Below are 20,044 nucleotides of genomic sequence, written 5' to 3' on the forward strand. Positions count from 1 at the left end.
GCACTATTATGCTTCTAAGTTGGATGCTTCAATCATTGCGTTCTGGCCACGTTCCATGGTGATACATTAAAGACACAAATTCGTTTTTGGCTTACAATCTGACCGACAGACAAATGACCATGGCACACAGAGATGTGAAGTACACCATGCTGCTCTTAGAAAAACAAGAGAACTTACCTTTTACTGTAGCAGAGTCACAGTCTACGGAATGGTTAATTCATGGCTATATCACACTGACAATCATGACATTCCAATTCCAGTACTGCCTGAAATATCATCCAGTAGGAAGGTATGAAGCAATTGGTTGAAGGGTACATATGAGAAACCTGGGAGTTGCCATTCACCTATAGGTGCAGTAACAAGGACAAGGAAGTTTTCTTGAGTGGTACAAACTGCGAAAAGGCCTTGAGTGGGTCTTTAGTGTGTAAAGAAGTGTCGATTCATGGAGAGTGTAATGTGTCAATAGCGAATCTAAATTTAGGACTACTAAATTGAGAAAAATCCTAATTTGAAGACTTTCGGTATTCACAGAAGGCATTTAGGAGTCCTAAAGTTAGGAGTCCTAACTATACTACTACTAAACTGAGAAAAATCCTAATTTTAAGGCTTTCGGTATTCACAGAAGGCATTTAGGAGTCCTAAAGTTAGGACTCCTAACTTCTGTGAATACCGAAATGAGTAAGTGCCTTCTCTGAATACCAAAATGAGTAAGTGCCTTCTGTGAATACCAAAATGGTAGTAAGTTTAGGATTTTGTCTTAAGTTAGTTCTGTGAATCGGGCCCAAGATGCCTGGAAACGTTTTTGGAGGGCTTCCTCTGATCCTGCTTTCAGTGGTGGGCATCCTGGTTTTCATTCTATTGCTTCGCAATGGATGTCAACATCACTCGAGACATGGAGAAAGCACTGCTGGAGTGACGTTGTTGTGAGTGATTGGTGTTCTTCGTGGGGCCACCTCAGCTTCGAGAGCTTATTGAGCATTGGTTCCAGTCTTCCAGACCGGCCTGACTTGAGTGCATTCTGCGAGTATTCCACTGCCTCTTTTGTGGATTTGGACGCATGTTGAACCTCTGCCTGACACTTCCATTGGTTGCGCCGCCAGATATAGACATGCTCCTGGCACCTTTGTGGGTCCATGTGCACAGTTGTCCACAGCGTATTCCCATGTTGATGATAGCTTTCTTAGAGCCTCCACGGGACGTTTGAGCTTCTGTTGGAACAGAGATCGGCTCTGCTACGGATGTGCAGCATCAGTCTCAGGCACAAAGGCATCTACTTCTTCCCCGACGGCGGCCGTGGGAACCAGTGATGACCACCTCTGCTCACTTGATATCATACTGGAGGTACTGGAGGGACCGCCTCCTGCGGATGCCATGCTCAGTGATGTTGAGTCTTCCGCGCAGGGTTCTTAAACAACCTGCCCCTCCTGTGCTGGGAACCGTTTGGCAAATTTTTAAACATGTTCCAAATTGAAGGTCGAACTGACTTTGCTTTATTCTTCTCTGCTCTATCTGAACATAGTGGCTTTCAAAGTGCTCAGAAAAATAATGCCAATATATTCAAACATATAAAGGACCTTTTATGAACACTTTTTTAGGGAAGAATGCTTTCGCTAAGACCTTGCTCTTATGGACATTTATTAAGACTTTCAAGTGCTTTTAGTATGTTTTTATTATAAATGATTTTCTGCCCTTTTTTAGCATTGACTCTACCATTACCTAGCTGACCTTGTTGACCTTTTGATGAGGAGTGAGTTCCATGTCCTTTAGGATAGTCCCATCATGTACATACAGATTACATGCATTTTGTCTCATCCACATGACATAACGGTCCTATACAGGTGACCTTTCACCTAGTAGCTTACTTCTGTCTCTTCGACACCAGGCTCTCGGTACCCTTTCTTAATCCCTGTACCTGACGAACATAAACAAGTCCCCAGGCACGGCAGATTTATTCTGTATAAGGGTCACCACTTTTTTCATCCATGGCCAACAGCCAGCTGTGCATGAGTGTTTTTGTTTAGAAAAGGGATTAGCAAAGGATTAGTGAAAATGTCCAAAACATATTGATTCTAGAGGAAACCCTGGAGTGGCCACTTTAGAATAATAGACCCTCACTCCCCCTCACAGACACAGAGGAGAATTCCATCCAGGCTGGACCGAGACTCTGCAGGCTGATCCTTCGACAGGCAGAGAGCTGATATCCCTCGTGGGGTGACATCCTCGATGCAGAGACGGGGTCCTTCATTCTAAGCCATCGGTGAGGGGTTAACACTTCCCCGGGGGATTCTTGGCTCCATTATGATATATCCTAGCATTTACATACACATGCTTCACCTACATATCTAGGCTAGGTACATTTAGGTAGGCTACGCATCGTAGGAGTATGCCAATGCTATTGTTTTATATAATCTGCTTATATTCATCTTATTAGCACTATGGTAGAAGTATATCTACTATTTACAATATTCGTGCTAGCGATCACATTTGTCTCCTCCTGTCTTTTGATTGTCGCAGCGAATATGTTTCTTACTAGACTGAGGCTTGACCAATAAATAATTATTGAAACAGTTCCAATAGTCATTCTATTTGTATTCTGAGAAAAGTGAGCACAAATGTATGAGCGAAAGATACCGTATTGTTTTCCACGATACCTGAGGAATCAGGGTTGTCATATTCAGTGGTTGCCTCAAACTACCTACACCACTGTAGAATACAGGGGGGTGGTAGTGCACTGTAGAGCTAGCTGGTCAGGCTTTAGACACTCCCACTCATCCTGTAGGGGTGTCCAGAGTCTGTCTGCACATCAAGCCCTCAGGTCCTGGGGGGTCCTAGGAGCTGCACGACAACCTCTTCCCCGCAGACTTCGCACAGCTCCCCACAGGCCTCTGCTCCCCCGAGAGCCCATGCACACCTTTCAGAATAGCAAATATAGTCATCCCACCTGCAGCAGGGGTATGGATTGTGAAGGGGGCGAGAAGGTGAGATCAGAAACGCATGCTGACAGGGGAGAGGGGGCAGGAAGATCGAGGAGATCTATAGAGAGAGAAGAAGCAGGAGGACAAGGGAGCTTACAGAAACGGTGACGTGAGAAACACAGATAACAGGAGACGAAAAGGGACGAGGCAGGAAATAAGAAAAGAGGGGAAGTGAGAGGTTTGGGGGAGTGATAAGGAAACAAAAGAGACAGGAGACATTAGACATTGAATTAAGAACACGAAACGTAAGTGTGTAGGAAGTGATGGGGGATTATTTGCAGGTTTTTTATATAGTGCAAACTCAGCCCAAAGGCATCGGAGCGCTTTACCTAACCACCATCTACATTACGCAAGACCACATTCAGTGTTTTGTGTTTTACAGCACGGATGTTAAGCCATTTGCCCAGAATAATAGGGTGACCAAATTTTGAGAACTAAAAACCAGGACACTCGGAAATAAAAGTGGGACTAAAGACCAGATGTACGACCATTTTTTTGTGGTCGCAAACAGGAAATCGGGCCATTTACGATCGAAAAATTGACATGTGCAATGTAAAATTCCTATTTTGGGAGTCGGTAACCTATTACCGACTTGCAAAATTCGGTTTGCGTCTCGCTACTAGGAAGGGGCATGCAAAGTGCTTCCCGTCCTAATAGCGAGTCGTACTTCTATGGGGTCGCAAAACACTTGCAGTTTACCACCTATCTCAAAAAGGTGGAAAGGAGTTCCTGGGTGACCCCTTCCCCTTTGTGACTGGCAGCGAAGATATTTTTTAAGAGCTGCCAGTGGTCTTACAGACCACTGCCTACTCTTACAAAATGTAACAGAAACGTTTCATTTTTCTTTTTCAGATGCATCCCGTTTCCTTTAAGGAAAACGGGCTGCATTTTTTTTAAACAGCTTTATTTAAAAAGTAGTAGCAGACATGGTGGTCTGCTGACCCCAGCAGGCCACCATCCCTGTTAGAGTCGGGGGTCTCTGGTTGGCGCAAGGTTGCCCTTGTGTCAAGCAGGAACCCTCTCCTCCACGTCAGGGCGCAGGATAACCCCTCGCGAATGACCCTTGCTCACCCTCTAGGTGCGTGGCGTGAGCAGCCAAGGCGATTCCTCAGGCGTTGTTGGTTAAGCACTTACAATCATACACACAGTAAATACATCAATCCCCCCAGAAACGGACACCAGACTTGGATATATAGAAAAATACGCTTCTTTATGTAAAAATAAGGATATATATCTCAGCAGACTTATCACAAGACCAATAACGTTTTCGCTATGCCACCAGGTTGTAAAGCAGGCAAATGTTCTTTGTTCGTAGCTTTAAATGGAGACCTTGTAGTCTCTTGCAAATGTTACTTGTGGTTCCAGTACTCACAGAGATCGGCTCCTGCGAACGGGGAAATAAGGCGTTGCGGGCCCCGAGCCCGATACTGGAACTTCTTTCGTGATGTGGAGAGTCGGCACAGGTCGGTGCGACTCTCAGCTTGGGAAGTGTTCCTGGGTCCTCAATCAGCAGGTGTGGGCAAGTAGGAAGGCGCGGCCAGCGACCCTTTAGCACGGCGGTGCCGGAGGGTCTCCACAGCGGGGGCGGCGCGGCCTGAGATGTCCGGGGATAGCGAAGCGGGGTCGCAGGGCACGGTCAGTGCAGCTGGATGACCCGGCGTAGATCACAGTCGTCGGACGGTTTCCGGCGGGAGGGGTGATAGCGCGGTCAGCGCGCTCCAGTAGCAGGCGGTGACAGGGATGCAGGCGACCTGGCCCGGGGACAGAGAGCGGCTCTGGACGGAGCGGGGCTCTCACGGGTTTGAGGCAGGCAAGCTTCTGAGTGTCACAGCCCTAGGAGGGGCGATGAGGGGCGCAGTCTCTTTCCAGCGGGATGCACACACGGCTCGAATTGGAGGACGAGCAAAAGCACAGAGAACCCACTGGTCCTGGGGTTCAGTTCAGGGGGCAAGCTCAGATCAAGCCCTTGGAGAATGTTCAAGCAGAAAGTAGCAAAGTCTTTTCAGTAAGTCTCTTCCTCTCCTTTCTCAGCAAGGCAAGCAGCAGGCCAGCTCCTCCAGCGTCTTCTTCTCCTTCTAGTCGGGCAGAGGTTCTTTGTGGTAAACAGGATTCTGATTTCTTAGGAGCCAGGCTCCTACTTTTATACCATGATTCTTTTGTTCTTTAGCGCCAGGGGGCCTGGGCCTGGCTCAGTCCAGTTCTGGAGCACTTTGTTATGGTGACTCTGCTCTTTCCTTTCAGCAGCAGGGCAGAGACATCAGCCGCCCCGCAGGGGGCGGCGCCGGCTTTGTGGTGGCAGAGCACAGGTCTATTCAAGAGTCAAGGTGTACTCCTCCCACCCATCCTGGTGTCATCTCTCTACCCACCACCTGGCAGCCAGCCTGTCTCTGGGGATTCCCCAACCCTGCTCCTTACTGTTGCTAGGCAGAACACACACACACAGCAGAGGCGGACTGAGATGGTCAGGTCAGTAAATACTAACTTTCTAAAAGTAGTATTTACAAACCCAGGATATTAAAATAAACTTGACTACAAGAAGTATTTTATTATTCTGAGCTCAGGCATACTAAACTTGACACTCTACCATGCTCTCTGAGTCCACTGGGGTCACAGCGTTGGCGTGATCCCAGCAGCCCATTCTGGCCTACGGAGAGCAGGTAGCCTTCAATAGTGAAAAACGACAAGGGCTGTAATTCACTACTAAGACATGCCACACACATCAGGGCATGTCCTACCTTATGCCTACAATGCACCCTGCCCTTGGGCCTACCAGAGGGGTGGCTAATATGTAGGTAAGGGAAGGTTTAGGGACTGGCAAGTGGGGGCACTTGCGCAGTCAGCGCGACGGTCCCGGACCGCGCACAGGGTCTGCGGTGGCAGACCCTAGACACATTTTACAAGGCCGCTTTCTGGGGGTGGCGCAACCAGCGCTGCAAGCCCACCAGCAGCATTGGCATTCACAAGCCCTGGCACCCCTGGTGCACTTTACTGGGGACTGACAGTGAATCCAATAAACCAATCAGGAACATCAATTACAGGTACACTTTACCTAAGGAGCACTTGCACTGCGGCACGGATTAGCCGTGGTGCAGTGCCCTGAGCGGACAACACCAGCAAAACAATCGAGGCACACCATCAAAAAGTGGAAGGGAAACTCACGCCAAGGTGCCAGGTCTAACACGTGTCCCCTCCAGCTGAAATGTGGGGAGAACTACCCTTGCCCAGGGGGTTCCTCGTCACTAAGGCGGAAATACCTGGACAGACCGTCAGCGTTGGCGTGATCTGTACCAGGACGGTGTTCCACCGTAAAGTCCATACCCTGTAGGGAGATGGACCACCTCAACAGCTTCGGGTTCTCACCCCTCATTTGCATCAACCATCTGAGGGGCCTGTGGTCCGTCTGAACCCGGAAGTGAGACCCAAACAAGTAGGGTCTTAGCTTCTTCAGCGCCCAGACCACAGCAAATGCTTCTCGCTCAATTGCACTCCACCTACTTTCCCGTGGAAGTAACCTCCTACTGATGAAGGCTACGGGTTGGTCCCAGCCCTCCTCAGTCATCTGTGAGAGAACAGCCCCTACACCATGCTCTGAAGCGTCTGTCTGCTCTAGGAATTCTTTGGAGAAGTCAGGGGCCAAGAGCACGGGCGCCGTGCACATGGCAGTCTTCAGGGGATCGAAAGCTTTCTGACAGGTGTCAGTCCAGATCACGTTCCTGGGCTGCTTCTTGGAAGTCAGCTCTGTCAAGGGGGCAACGATCGTTCCATAGCCCTTGACAAACCTCCTGTAGTACCAAGTGAGCCCCAGGAAGGCCCTCACTGCGGTCTGCGTCTTGGGGGGTTCCCAAGCCAGGATGGTCTCAATTTTGGGTTGCAAGGGTGCCACCTTGCCACTCCCCACTTGGTGTCCCAAGTACACCACGGAACCCTGCCCGATCTGGCACTTGCTTGCCTTGATCGTGAGGCCTGCTCGGCGCAGAGCCATCAACACTTCCCAGAGGTGGCGCAGGTGTTCGGGCCAGGTGGCACTGAACACTGCGATGTCATCCAGGTAGGCGGCACTGAACGCATCCAGCCCAACCAGTACCTGGTTGACCAACCTCTGAAAGGTGGCAGGGGCATTCTTCATCCCAAATGGCATGACTCGGAACTGGAAGTGCCCATCTGGTGTAGAGAATGCTGACCTCTCTTTGGCCCCTTCGGTCAAGGCGATCTGACAGTACCCAGACGTTAAATCAAACGTGCTGAGGAACCGGGCAGCCCCCAGCCGATCAATGAGCTCATCAGCTCTGGGGATGGGGTGCGCGTCAGTCTTCATTACTGAATTGAGTCCTCTGTAGTCCACACAGAATCGGAGTTCAGGTGTGGCTCCCGGCGCAGCAGCCTTTGGGACCAAGACCACGGGGCTGGACCAAGGACTGCTGGAGGACTCAACCACCCCTAGCGCAAGCATCTTGGAGACCTCCTCCTTGATGCAAGCTCTGACCCTGTCAGTTACCCTGTAAGCCTTGTGCTTCACAGGTAAGCTGTCTCCTGTGTCCACATCATGGACGCACCAATCTGTGACACCAGGAACCAGGGAGAACCTATCGGGAAACTGCCCCAGCAAGTGGCGGCAATCTTCCTGTTGTTCGGGCGTCAGGGTGGGTGAGAGGTTAACTCCATCCACTGACCCATCTTTCTCAGAGGCTACTAAGAGGTCAGGAAGAGGCTCGGTCTCCTCTTCCATTCCATCATCAGTGGCCAGCAGCATGCCCACTTCGGTCCTCTCTAAGTGGGGCTTAAGGCGGTTAACATGTAGGACCCTCAAAGGGTTCCTGGGAGACTGCATGTCCACCAAGTAGGTGATAGGACTTTTGCACTCCACAACCTCAAATGGACCTGTCCACTTATCTTGAAGTGCACAAGGCTCCACTGGGGCCAAGACCCACACCTTTTGTCCAGGTTGAAGCTCTACCAGAGTGGCATTCCGGTCGTACCACCGCTTCATCTCCTCCTGGCTGGCTTCCAGATTTGCCTCAGCAAGTTGCCTGAAACGCCGAGTCTGGTTTCGGAAGGCCAGCATGTAACTGTATACATTCTGGGGAGGTTTCCTGGGAGATTGCTCCCAGCCTTCCTTTACCAAACTCAGAGGTCCTCTTACCGGGTGACCATACAGAAGCTCAAAGGGGCTGAACCCTAGAGACTTCTGTGGCACCTCTCGGTAAGCGAAGAGAAGGCATGGCAAGAGGACGTCCCACTTACGCCTCATTGGACCGTCCAGGCCCATGATCATGCCTTTGAGGGTTCGGTTGAATCTCTCAACCAACCCATTTCCTTGGGGGTGGTAAGGAGTGGTGAACTTGTACGTTACCCCACACTCCTTCCACAGGGATTTCATATAGGTGGATATGAAATTGGTCCCCCTGTCGCTCACCACCTCTAGAGGGAATCCCACTCGGGAGAAAATTCCCATCAGTGCTCGTCCCACCACGGGGGCCGTCACTGTCCTCAGAGGGATGGCTTCAGGGTACCGGGTGGCATGGTCAACCAAGACCAGGATGAACCTGTTGCCCAGGGCTGTCTTGGGGTCCAGAGGCCCCACAATGTCAATACCCACTCGCTGGAATGGCGTACCAACCACGGGGAAGGGCTGCAGAGGAGCCTTGTGCTTCCCTCCGCTCTTACCACTTGCCTGGCAAGTCTGACAGGTTCTGCAGTAGGAATCTGAATTCTTGTGCATTTGGGGCCAGTAAAAGTGGGTGACAAGCCTGTCATAGGTCTTGTCCATCCCCAAATGTCCTGCTAAAGGCACATCATGAGCCAGCCCCAGTAGGAAGGTTCTGAACTTCTGGGGTACCACCAGCACACGGGCTGACCCAGGTTCAGCAGCCTTAGGCTCGGAATACAGGAGGTCACTCTCCCAGTACACGTAATGTGTTTTGGCCTGAACACCATTGGCCTGGTCTGCAGCCTGTTGCCGCATACCCACGAGAGAAGGGCATTCTTTCTGCTCCCTGCAGAATTCCTCCCTGGAGGGACCTCCTTCTTGCTGCCAATGGGTCAGCTCAGGCAGGTCTCCCAGTTCGGCAATCTGTTCCCCGGTAGGCTCCAGAGCATCCCCCTCCGGGTCTGCTTCCTCCTGGGCTGTGGGAACTTCGGGGGCCGGCTTCCCGCGCCTCCTGCGCCTTCTCCCTAAGGCCGGTTCCTGGACCTTTCCCTCAGGCTCCAGGACCCTCTCAACACCCCTACTGGCTGCCATGGACCGGGTGGTCACGCACGCCCAGTCGGGTAGACCCACCATCCTCAGATGCGTGGTCTTCTCCACCTTTTCCCAAGGGGAGCTCTCCAGGTCGTTCCCTAGCAGACAGTCTACAGGCATGTCAGTTCTCACAGCGACTTGTAGAGTACCAGAGACCTCCCCCCACTCAAAGGGAACTTGAGCCATTGGACAACGGCTCTCTATGTTGTCAGCATTGACAACCCTACAGTAGGCATTGGGTACAATCTGCTCTTGAGACACCAGGTGTTGCCTCACCGAGGTCACGCTGGCTCCTGTATCTCTAAGAGCCTCAACCTTCTTTCCATTGATGGTCACTACTTGCCCATATTTCTTAGTGTTAGAGGGCAGGTAGGTTACAGGGACCATCTCACTGTCTCCTAGCGAGACTAGGGTCATCTGCCCGGGACCCCCACCCTCCTGGACTGCTACCTCCTCCCCAAAATTAACATTAGCTACTTGCCGGGGTGGAGCACCAGTGGGTGCGGTCTTACCAAACAGGCGACACTTAGGATCAGAGGCAATGTGACCCGGGTCACCACACCTATAACAATTGAAGGGCCCCTTTGGAACAGGTCTACCTGTCGGGGCCCCGTTCTGCTGCGGGGGTGGGGGAGGCTGAGAACCCTTCTGCTGGTTCCCTTGGGAATTACTTTGGGGGCCTTTTTGGAACCCCTTCTGTTTACCCTTGTCCCCCCCACTCTTCTGCTGGGGACCCTGCCCACCTTTGGCGGAGTCTCCCACTTGACCCTTGTGGACCCTGGTGCTGAGCCAGCGGTCCGCCTCCTCAGCAAGCTTCCTCGGGTTGGACAGCTTGCTATCAATCAGGTGCTGGCGTAGCTCAGGAAAACATCGACTGGACAAGTGCTCCCATGCAATTAAATCAAGCAGCCCTTGATAATCATTCACTTTGCTACCCTTCACCCAACCATCCAGTGCTCTGCAGAAAAAAGTTACATACTCCACATACGTACTCTCAGGGATCTTCTTAGTCTCCCTGAACCTCTGTCTATATAGCTCAGGAGTTAACCCATACCTGGTCATTAAAGCTTCCTTCATATGGGGGTATGAGGTCTGGACTTCTAGGAGCAAATCTAACAGTGTGTCACGCCCTTCAGCAAGGAACCTTCCCCACAACCCCGCTCCCCAGTCTTTCTCAGGGACCCGGTGTGAAGACATGGCCACCTCATAGGCTCTAAACCACTGCCCTATGTCATCCTTTCTAAAATACTCCTTTACTACATCTTTGGGGATGTACACCTTGGACTCTACCTGCACCGGTGGAGTGCTGCCACCAGAAGGAGCGGTGTCCAAACTTTTCGCCTTCAGCTCCAACTCCTTCAATCTTATATCATGATCCATTTGGCGTTGTTGTGCCTCCAGGGCCAACTTCTGCTTTTCCATTTCCATTTGTCCTGCCAACTTTGCCATCTCCATTGCATGCGCCCTGTCTGCTGCCCTGTCTGCCAGCTCCTCTGGCGACTGGACTCTGCTGGGCTCCTCAAGGTTGTCGGGTGGAACGATGTCCCCCGCATTCCGTGGGTCTCGTGACTCCTTCCAGGCTCTCAACGCCTTGGTGTACTGGGTCTTCCTCTTGAATCCAGCATGGGGAACTCGGAATTTTACACTGTAGCCTTTCAATTGCTCCATCGTGTAGCCCTCCAGTCTCTCCCAATCCACCTCATCTATTCCAGAAATCACAGAGAGCGCTCTTCCAGCAGAGAGTGAGCCAGGCATGGTTGCAGTAATGGCAGATGTCTCAACAAAGTTCAAAAATTAAAACCTGTGGCTGCGTTACTTGGTCTGCTCTCACTATCTGGTGATTAATAATTCACTGTATGCAAATTACAAGTGCAAATCCGAAATCCCACCCGCTGTCAACAATGTTAGAGTCGGGGGTCTCTGGTTGGCGCAAGGTTGCCCTTGTGTCAAGCAGGAACCCTCTCCTCCACGTCAGGGCGCAGGATAACCCCTCGCGAATGACCCTTGCTCACCCTCTAGGTGCGTGGCGTGAGCAGCCAAGGCGATTCCTCAGGCGTTGTTGGTTAAGCACTTACAATCATACACACAGTAAATACATCAATCCCCCCAGAAACGGACACCAGACTTGGATATATAGAAAAATACGCTTCTTTATGTAAAAATAAGGATATATATCTCAGCAGACTTATCACAAGACCAATAACGTTTTCGCTATGCCACCAGGTTGTAAAGCAGGCAAATGTTCTTTGTTCGTAGCTTTAAATGGAGACCTTGTAGTCTCTTGCAAATGTTACTTGTGGTTCCAGTACTCACAGAGATCGGCTCCTGCGAACGGGGAAATAAGGCGTTGCGGGCCCCGAGCCCGATACTGGAACTTCTTTCGTGATGTGGAGAGTCGGCACAGGTCGGTGCGACTCTCAGCTTGGGAAGTGTTCCTGGGTCCTCAATCAGCAGGTGTGGGCAAGTAGGCAGGCGCGGCCAGCGACCCTTTAGCACGGCGGTGCCGGAGGGTCTCCACAGCGGGGGCGGCGCGGCCTGAGATGTCCGGGGATAGCGAAGCGGGGTCGCAGGGCACGGTCTGTGCAGCTGGATGACCCGGCGTAGATCACAGTCGTCGGACGGTTTCCGGCGGGAGGGGTGATAGCGCGGTCAGCGCGCTCCAGTAGCAGGCGGTGACAGGGATGCAGGCGACCTGGCCCGGGGACAGAGAGCGGCTCTGGACGGAGCGGGGCTCTCACGGGTTTGAGGCAGGCAAGCTTCTGAGTGTCACGGCCCTAGGAGGGGCGATGAGGGGCGCAGTCTCTTTCCAGCGGGATGCACACACGGCTCGAATTGGAGGACGAGCAAAAGCACAGAGAACCCACTGGTCCTGGGGTTCAGTTCAGGGGGCAAGCTCAGATCAAGCCCTTGGAGAATGTTCAAGCACAAAGTAGCAAAGTCTTTTCAGTAAGTCTCTTCCTCTCCTTTCTCAGCAAGGCAAGCAGCAGGCCAGCTCCTCCAGCGTCTTCTTCTCCTTCTAGTCGGGCAGAGGTTCTTTGTGGTAAACAGGATTCTGATTTCTTAGGAGCCAGGCTCCTACTTTTATACCATGATTCTTTTGTTCTTTAGCGCCAGGGGGCCTGGGCCTGGCTCAGTCCAGTTCTGGAGCACTTTGTTATGGTGACTCTGCTCTTTCCTTTCAGCAGCAGGGCAGAGACATCAGCCGCCCCGCAGGGGGCGGCGCCGGCTTTGTGGTGGCAGAGCACAGGTCTATTCAAGAGTCAAGGTGTACTCCTCCCACCCATCCTGGTGTCATCTCTCTACCCACCACCTGGCAGCCAACCTGTCTCTGGGGATTCCCCAACCCTGCTCCTTACTGTTGCTAGGCAGAACACACACACACAGCAGAGGCGGACTGAGATGGTCAGGTCAGTAAATACTAACTTTCTAAAAGTAGTATTTACAAACCCAGGATATTAAAATAAACTTGACTACAAGAAGTATTTTATTATTCTGAGCTCAGGCATACTAAACTTGACACTCTACCATGCTCTCTGAGTCCACTGGGGTCACAGCGTTGGCGTGATCCCAGCAGCCCATTCTGGCCTACGGAGAGCAGGTAGCCTTCAATAGTGAAAAACGACAAGGGCTGTAATTCACTACTAAGACATGCCACACACATCAGGGCATGTCCTACCTTATGCCTACAATGCACCCTGCCCTTGGGCCTACCAGAGGGGTGGCTAATATGTAGGTAAGGGAAGGTTTAGGGACTGGCAAGTGGGGGCACTTGCGCAGTCAGCGCGACGGTCCCGGACCGCGCACAGGGTCTGCGGTGGCAGACCCTAGACACATTTTACAAGGCCGCTTTCTGGGGGTGGCGCAACCAGCGCTGCAAGCCCACCAGCAGCATTGGCATTCACAAGCCCTGGCACCCCTGGTGCACTTTACTGGGGACTGACAGTGAATCCAATAAACCAATCAGGAACATCAATTACAGGTACACTTTACCTAGGGAGCACTTGCACTGCGGCACGGATTAGCCGTGGTGCAGTGCCCTGAGCGGACAACACCAACAAAACAATCGAGGCACACCATCAAAAAGTGGAAGGGAAACTCACGCCAAGGTGCCAGGTCTAACAATCCCTGTGAGTGCTGGCCATTCCCAATGATAACGCAAATTGCGACCTGCCTGATGAATATTAATGAGTCAGGTCGTTTGCTTCCACATTGGAAATCGCAAACAGTGTCTGAGACACTGTTGCACATTCCATTCTGCGAGTCACAGATTGTGATGCAAAAAACAACGCTATTTGTGACTCGCAAAATGGAATGGTCGTACATCTGGCCCTAAAGCCTTTAACCTCACTTCTATAGCTGGCTTGTCCCATTTTCTGCGTAGCCTTGTAAATATGTACACATATATATGTGTGTGTGTGTGTGTGTGTATATATATTACCTACTGGCGATAGCCAGTAGGTAGTTATAGTTAGGACCACGTTTCCATAGGAAAACCTCAACATTCTATTTTGAATAACTTTGGCGCCGGTCGACGAATCCTCGCAAATTTTTCAAAATAGGTGGGGCGCTACGCTCCGCTCCTACCCTGAAAGTCTCGGGGGGATCCGTCAAGCGGGGGCTGAGATAAAAGGGGGGTCCCAAAACGCGTTTTTCCCATGCATTTTTCCATAGGACCTTTAGAACGAGCTACAGCCCGAACGGCTGAACAGAATTACTCAAAATTTGGCAGAGAGGTAGTCCCTAGGTCAAGGAAGTGCCTTTTGTAGGTTTGGTGTAAATCTGTTCAGTAGATTCTGAGAAAATAGCCTTTAAATCAATATATATATCTGAGCCAGCTTACGGTACGCTTACCGTACGCTTACGGTAAGCGTACGGTGGCGTGCGCGAGCGCGATTCTGATTGGCTCTTAGATCTTAGTAAACATTCGAATCGGCCGAAACCAGGAAGCGGCGGCCGCCATTTTGTCTCTCGCACTGAGAGTGATTTTTAAAATATCAAGCCCAAAAACATGTAAAGGGGCTGTTTTGACAACTCCCTCCCACATAGTCATGTTGAGGGAGTCCCCAAACATCCCCCAAGTGCAAAAACGGTTTTATTTTTTTTTCGGCAATTTCGCGGGGTACGCTTACCGTACGCTTACCGTAAGCGTACGGTAAAAAAATAAAAATAAAAAAAACACTATCCACACTTACCCCACCCCCTGTGCTTTTGGTGGCCGAAGGCCACCAAATGTACAGGGCTTATGTTAAGGGCAAAAAACACTATCCACACTTACCCCACCCCCTGTGCTTTTGGTGGCCGAAGGCCACCAAATGTACAGGGCTTATTATAAGGGAAAAAAACTTAGCATTTAAAAAACCGTACTAATTCACTGAAAAAACCATAGGTTTCACACACGTTATAGTTAGGAATTAGCATTTAAAAAACCTTGCAAATTCACTGAAAAAACCATAGGTTTCACACATGTTATAGTTAGCGGAAATTTTACTGATAAAAAACCAGTGAAATTCCCCCGTTATAGTTAGCGCAGGCAACTATAACTCACGCGACTGCAATCTTCTGCTGATGACATATGTGTCTTTATGAAAAAAAAATATTTGTAATATATGTATAGCTAAAAATGTATGGAAGAAGACATGGGCAAATAAGTGTCTAAATACAGTATTAGCATCAGCAGAGGATTGCGGTCGCGTGAGTTATAGTTGCCTGCGCTAACTATAACGGGGGAATTTCACTGGTTTTTTATCAGTAAAATTTCCGCTAACTATAACATGTGTGAAACCTATGGTTTTTTCAGTGAATATATATATATATATATATATATATATATATATATATACAGTAGACTTTTAAACATGTGCACACACACACACGTGTGTGTGTGTTTATTTAAATATATATGCATACACACACAAACACACATATACATATATACAGTCAAACATTTACAGAACTACATTTATGTAACAATATCTTTCGCAGGACCTCCACCCGATGCTCCTTGCCCTTCTTCCCACCCTGTCCACCCTCTCCTGGGAGCATGCAGCCAAACTCCTCATGTGCTGCCTGACAGAAACTGTATAAATCGCTTAATTGTTTCATTTTTCCGAAGTGCCGTGTCAGGAGAGCATGCCTTCTAGTTCTCCGTAAATTTGCAATTACCTGACCTTTGCCCCAAAAAACAGGACATTTATTCAAAATGAAGAAATGTGTCGGTACACTGGGACAGTCTACCGAAAACCAGGACTGTCCGGCGAAACCTTCACAATACACAGAACCAGCGAAGAGAAAGGTGGCTTTAAAGATGCCCAGAGGGGGTACCACTAGCTCATCTGAGAAACCAAGAGGAAGGTCCTAGTCAAACAAGTAAATGCCAATTCCAACAGTAGCAAAAATAATCTTTGCTATTGTCAAAGACTTCAAAACCCCTATAGTTGTCACCTGAAACATCAATCCATCACAATCTGTGCAACAACCTCTCAAAAGTCTTCTGCATCAAAATCATATCAAAATACAGCAACTTCTCCCCACAACCAGACCCCCTGGCCCTCTCCAAAAGTCTCCTGGTGATGAAGAAAGCCAACCCAATTACCACATGGCACACCAGTAGCACAGAGGAAACAACAACTGTCATGAACACCATTTACACCAGGGCCTGGCAGACCCCTTGCTCCACCACAGCTTTGACAAAGGTGCACTTCCTATCAGTGAGGCCCTCGCCCCATCCTCAATACCTCCATCAGGAGAGCCACCTTCCTGGACCCATTGAAAAATGCAGCCATCAATGCCCTCTTATAGAAACCCTTGGTTGACCCAACTAAACTTTCCAATTACCAACTAATATCCTTCCTTGCCTACCCAGCCAAAGTCCTGGAAATCAACAAGCATCTCTCCAACCACCTTGCCAAACACCAGCTGCTCAATACCACAAATCAGGATTCATGGCCAACCACAGCATGGAAATAGCCCTTATAGCAGTAATGGATGACATCAGCATGATCCTCAACAGGGGGGAACCCCAGCCCTCATCCTTCTGGACGTATTAGCAGCCTTCAACGTCGTCTCTTACCGCATCCTAATCCATTGACTCCACAATGCAGGTATCCTGAGACTCGCCCACTAATGGATCTGCTCCTTTTTTACTGGAAGAACCCAAACCGTCAACATACCACGCATGCCTCTGTAGCAGGAGATCCTATTTGCGGAAACCCACAGGGCTTCTCGCTCAACCCAATACTCTTCAAAATCTGCATCACCCCACTAATTGATGTCATCCAAGCTCAAACCATAAACATCCTCACTTACGCAGAAGACATGCAACGGATACTTCCCCTCTCAGACAAAACATCCAACACCAGGAACAAGTTCATCATATGCTTGACAGAAGTGGCCACATGGATGAAATCCAGGTGCCTCAAATTGAACTCCTACAAGACCGAGAAGGTAGTCTTTGGGAAGAAAGCCTAGGCATGGGAATCCATCATGAGGCCCATACACCTTAGATCCACCCCTAAACCCTGCTCAAAAGTGTGAAACTATGAATCATCTTAGACAACAAACTGGACACGGCTGCCCAAGTCAACGCAGTGGTCTCCTACTGCTTCAACATACCAGGGATACTGAAGAAAATCTTCACATGGCGACCAGACAACAGAAAAACGATCTATAGCAACACCGTGTACGCAGGGACTACCAACCAGCTTTCAAGAAAACTGCTATTTGTGCAGAATGTAGAATCCAGACTAGTCCTCACCTTCCCACACTGAGCCCACATCACACCACACCTTAGGGAACTCCACTGGCTCCTGGGTCACAAGTGTGCACACAATGAACTCCTCATCACACCGACAAAGTTCTCCACAACACTGGCCCAGCCTACCTGAACAGTCGCATTCACTTCCAGCAACCTTACAGCCACCTCCACCGTGCAAGGCTGTCACTAGCACAGACCCCACGTATACAAAAAGGCAGAGCATGAGGTTGTGCCTTCTCGTATCTGGCCTGGTGTCCTGTCTTCTCGAGTAGGCCCCCGGGTGTGGTCTCACTCACCTGCTACAGAGTACTTGGACACCGTTGTGGGTGATTATAGTCCTATACAAAAACTGATAATGTAACATACCACAATATACCACAACATAACACTCGTTCTACAAAGGATCCTGGACCATTGCTCCTTGCCCCCACTTGAACCACTACAATCAGCAAAGCGATGAAAGGCATGTCCGGTGCGGTGCCCACAAGGAGGCCCAAACTGAAGAGGCACAGCGGTAGATGACTGGGGACGTCTGCTCACAGAGGCTTGCAGATATCTGGTCAGGCACATGCACTGGTGACTGACTCCTCTTGGTGTCCTTGGGGTGGCTGAACCAGGCTTTGGGAGGACAGGATGGAGCACACATCACCGGGTAGTATTCCTAGTTCAACCTCCTGTTAGGTGTTGCACATGCGTCATTTCTATGCTGATGCTTCCAGTCACCAGTTACTAACCCTCCTCAACTCTGACACTGACTTTGGGGTAGGGAGGAAGATGAGTTCAGATGTGTGGGTGGATGACTGTGCGAACCCTTTTGCCTTTCAGAGGCTAGGACCACGGGTCCTCGCTGCCGCTCTGTTAGCACAGTCTGCAGCAATTAGCAATATTACCTCCCCCAGTCTGTAGGGGGTGGCAGTGTGACTTTTCCCAGTCAGCAGTGTGTGTCACTTTGACCTTTCCCAGCTGCAGCCATAGAGCATGCAGTAAGCAGCTTTCATTTCTGAGACACCCAAGGCTCTCAGCGGAGAGAACTGTAAGAAAGGACTTGAAAGCACTTAACACACAAAGATGTAAGATTGCGATCATTTTTGCAGATTAAAGGAGATTATCATGTATTAAGAGAACCCCTTTGATTTGAGCCCCTCTTGAATGGCACAATGTAACACCTAACAGCAGAGGCTGGCTGCTGCTCTGTAGCAAAGCAATGAAAGGGATGTCTGGTGCGATGCCCACAAGGAGGCCCAAACTGAAGAGGCACAGCGTTAGATGACAGGGGAAGTCTGCTCACAGAGGCTTGCAGACATCTGGTCAGGCACATGCACTGGTGACTGACTCCTCATTGTGTCCTTGGGGTGACTGAACCATTCTTTGAGAGTGTGGAAATATGGATTTTTCTGGTCAGTTATGTCCCCTATCTTGGACCCCAACGGTTCTATGTGCATGTTACAAGTACATGTATGTTCCCTCCAGTTCCAGTTATGAAGACGCAAATACATGTGCGTCCACCGTTAACATGTCCTCTGTTGATCCGCCATGAATGGGCCGGATATTCCATTCCTAAGTACGAAAGGCCACCGCCTTTATATGGTTCACTTATGCCATTTTACAGTCCAGGCAAGTAGGCCCTGATTCTGTCATCAAGCTTTTCTTGCTTTCTGTCTCTGAAGCTCCAGTCCGAGCCTGCATCTGTGACCATGAACTTTGTCTCATCCTCTGCGCGGCTCACGATGCCCGACATCAGCTTGCTGCCTGCCAAGAACTGTATTTCACCTTCGAAATTATCTGCTCCGTTCCCTGCCCGATGCATTCCTGTCTAGTAGTTTAAGTAAACATTCTTCCAGCTACCGAGCAAAGGCCCGGCTTCTCTGTCTTTATGCAAGTAATTCATAGCCCTGTTACTATGGAAGATTCCGCCCTCGCATCTAGTGTAGACATTTAGACGCTTGTACACGCACTAACAGTCAGTATAGTCAGTATAGAATAAGATTCTACTCGAAGAGACCTCTCTTTTGGATAACATAGTTCTTTAAACATAGGATGTTAGATATGATTTGGGATTAGGTTGACTTGACCCTCCAGACTTCTGTCGCCACATGTAGAGCCAAATGTCAAGTCCCCTTCACCCCCTAGTTACACGTCAATCACACGTCATGCTGCTGCGCGCGCATATCTGTCAAGTATTTCTGCTGACATTGCGAAATTCTTTCATGTAACCGCCCTCTTATGACATCACATCTGATGACGTTCTTTAAACCATTCCCAGTTACGCCTATTTCAGCTACGCATGCGAAATGTTATCTTTGCTATCAATTGTTACGCCTCTTGTATTTGCCTCACTGTAATGCCTATTGTATAAAAGTAATTGATTGTCAATAATGTATGTACTTCACTTCCTGAACCTTCGTGGTGATGGAACTTGGAGCAACCGATTATAATCGACCACTGGAATAAAGCCCATTCCGAACCTCTAATACCACGGATTCTGCCTCTTATTTACTGAGCTATTTTATTATGTTTCTGTATCAAATTAAGTCCCGGTAATGAAATTATTTACCACATGAATGGCGCCCGAACAGGGACACTTTCTCATCTCACGCGCCGGCGGTGCGTTGCAGGCCCGGTCTCCTGCCACAGCTGGACGGACAATAACGCGTACCAGCAGGATTTCCTGTATCTCCCTCCGGTTAAGCGGGGGCGACTGAGGCTGCGATCAACACCCAGACGAGGCGGTGAGAAGTGCGAAGTATCCCGACCAGAGCCTAGCTGAGAGAGCAAGATCCGAGGTATACAGAGGCCCACCAGTTTCCGAAGTCCCAAGTCGAGTCCAGTGTCCGAAGTGTTCGAGTCGAGTCCAGTCTGGTTCAAGTTCAGTCCAGTTTCCGAGGCCTTCCGTTTCCGAGCTACCCGGTGAGTACCATTACTGGGGAGGCGTTCTGGCGTGCACATAAGTTGTGCCGGTCCAGACGGGTTTGGGTACACAAATCCGGTCTGCACTGTTCCAGCAGTGTATCTGTACTGTTTAGCAGTATATCTAGTATACCAAATATATAAATTCAGAATGATTCAGTTAATGTCGAG

The sequence above is a fragment of the Triturus cristatus genome, chromosome 3_1 (assembly GCF_964204655.1).
Source record: "Triturus cristatus chromosome 3_1, aTriCri1.1, whole genome shotgun sequence".
NCBI lineage: Eukaryota > Metazoa > Chordata > Amphibia > Caudata > Salamandridae > Triturus > Triturus cristatus.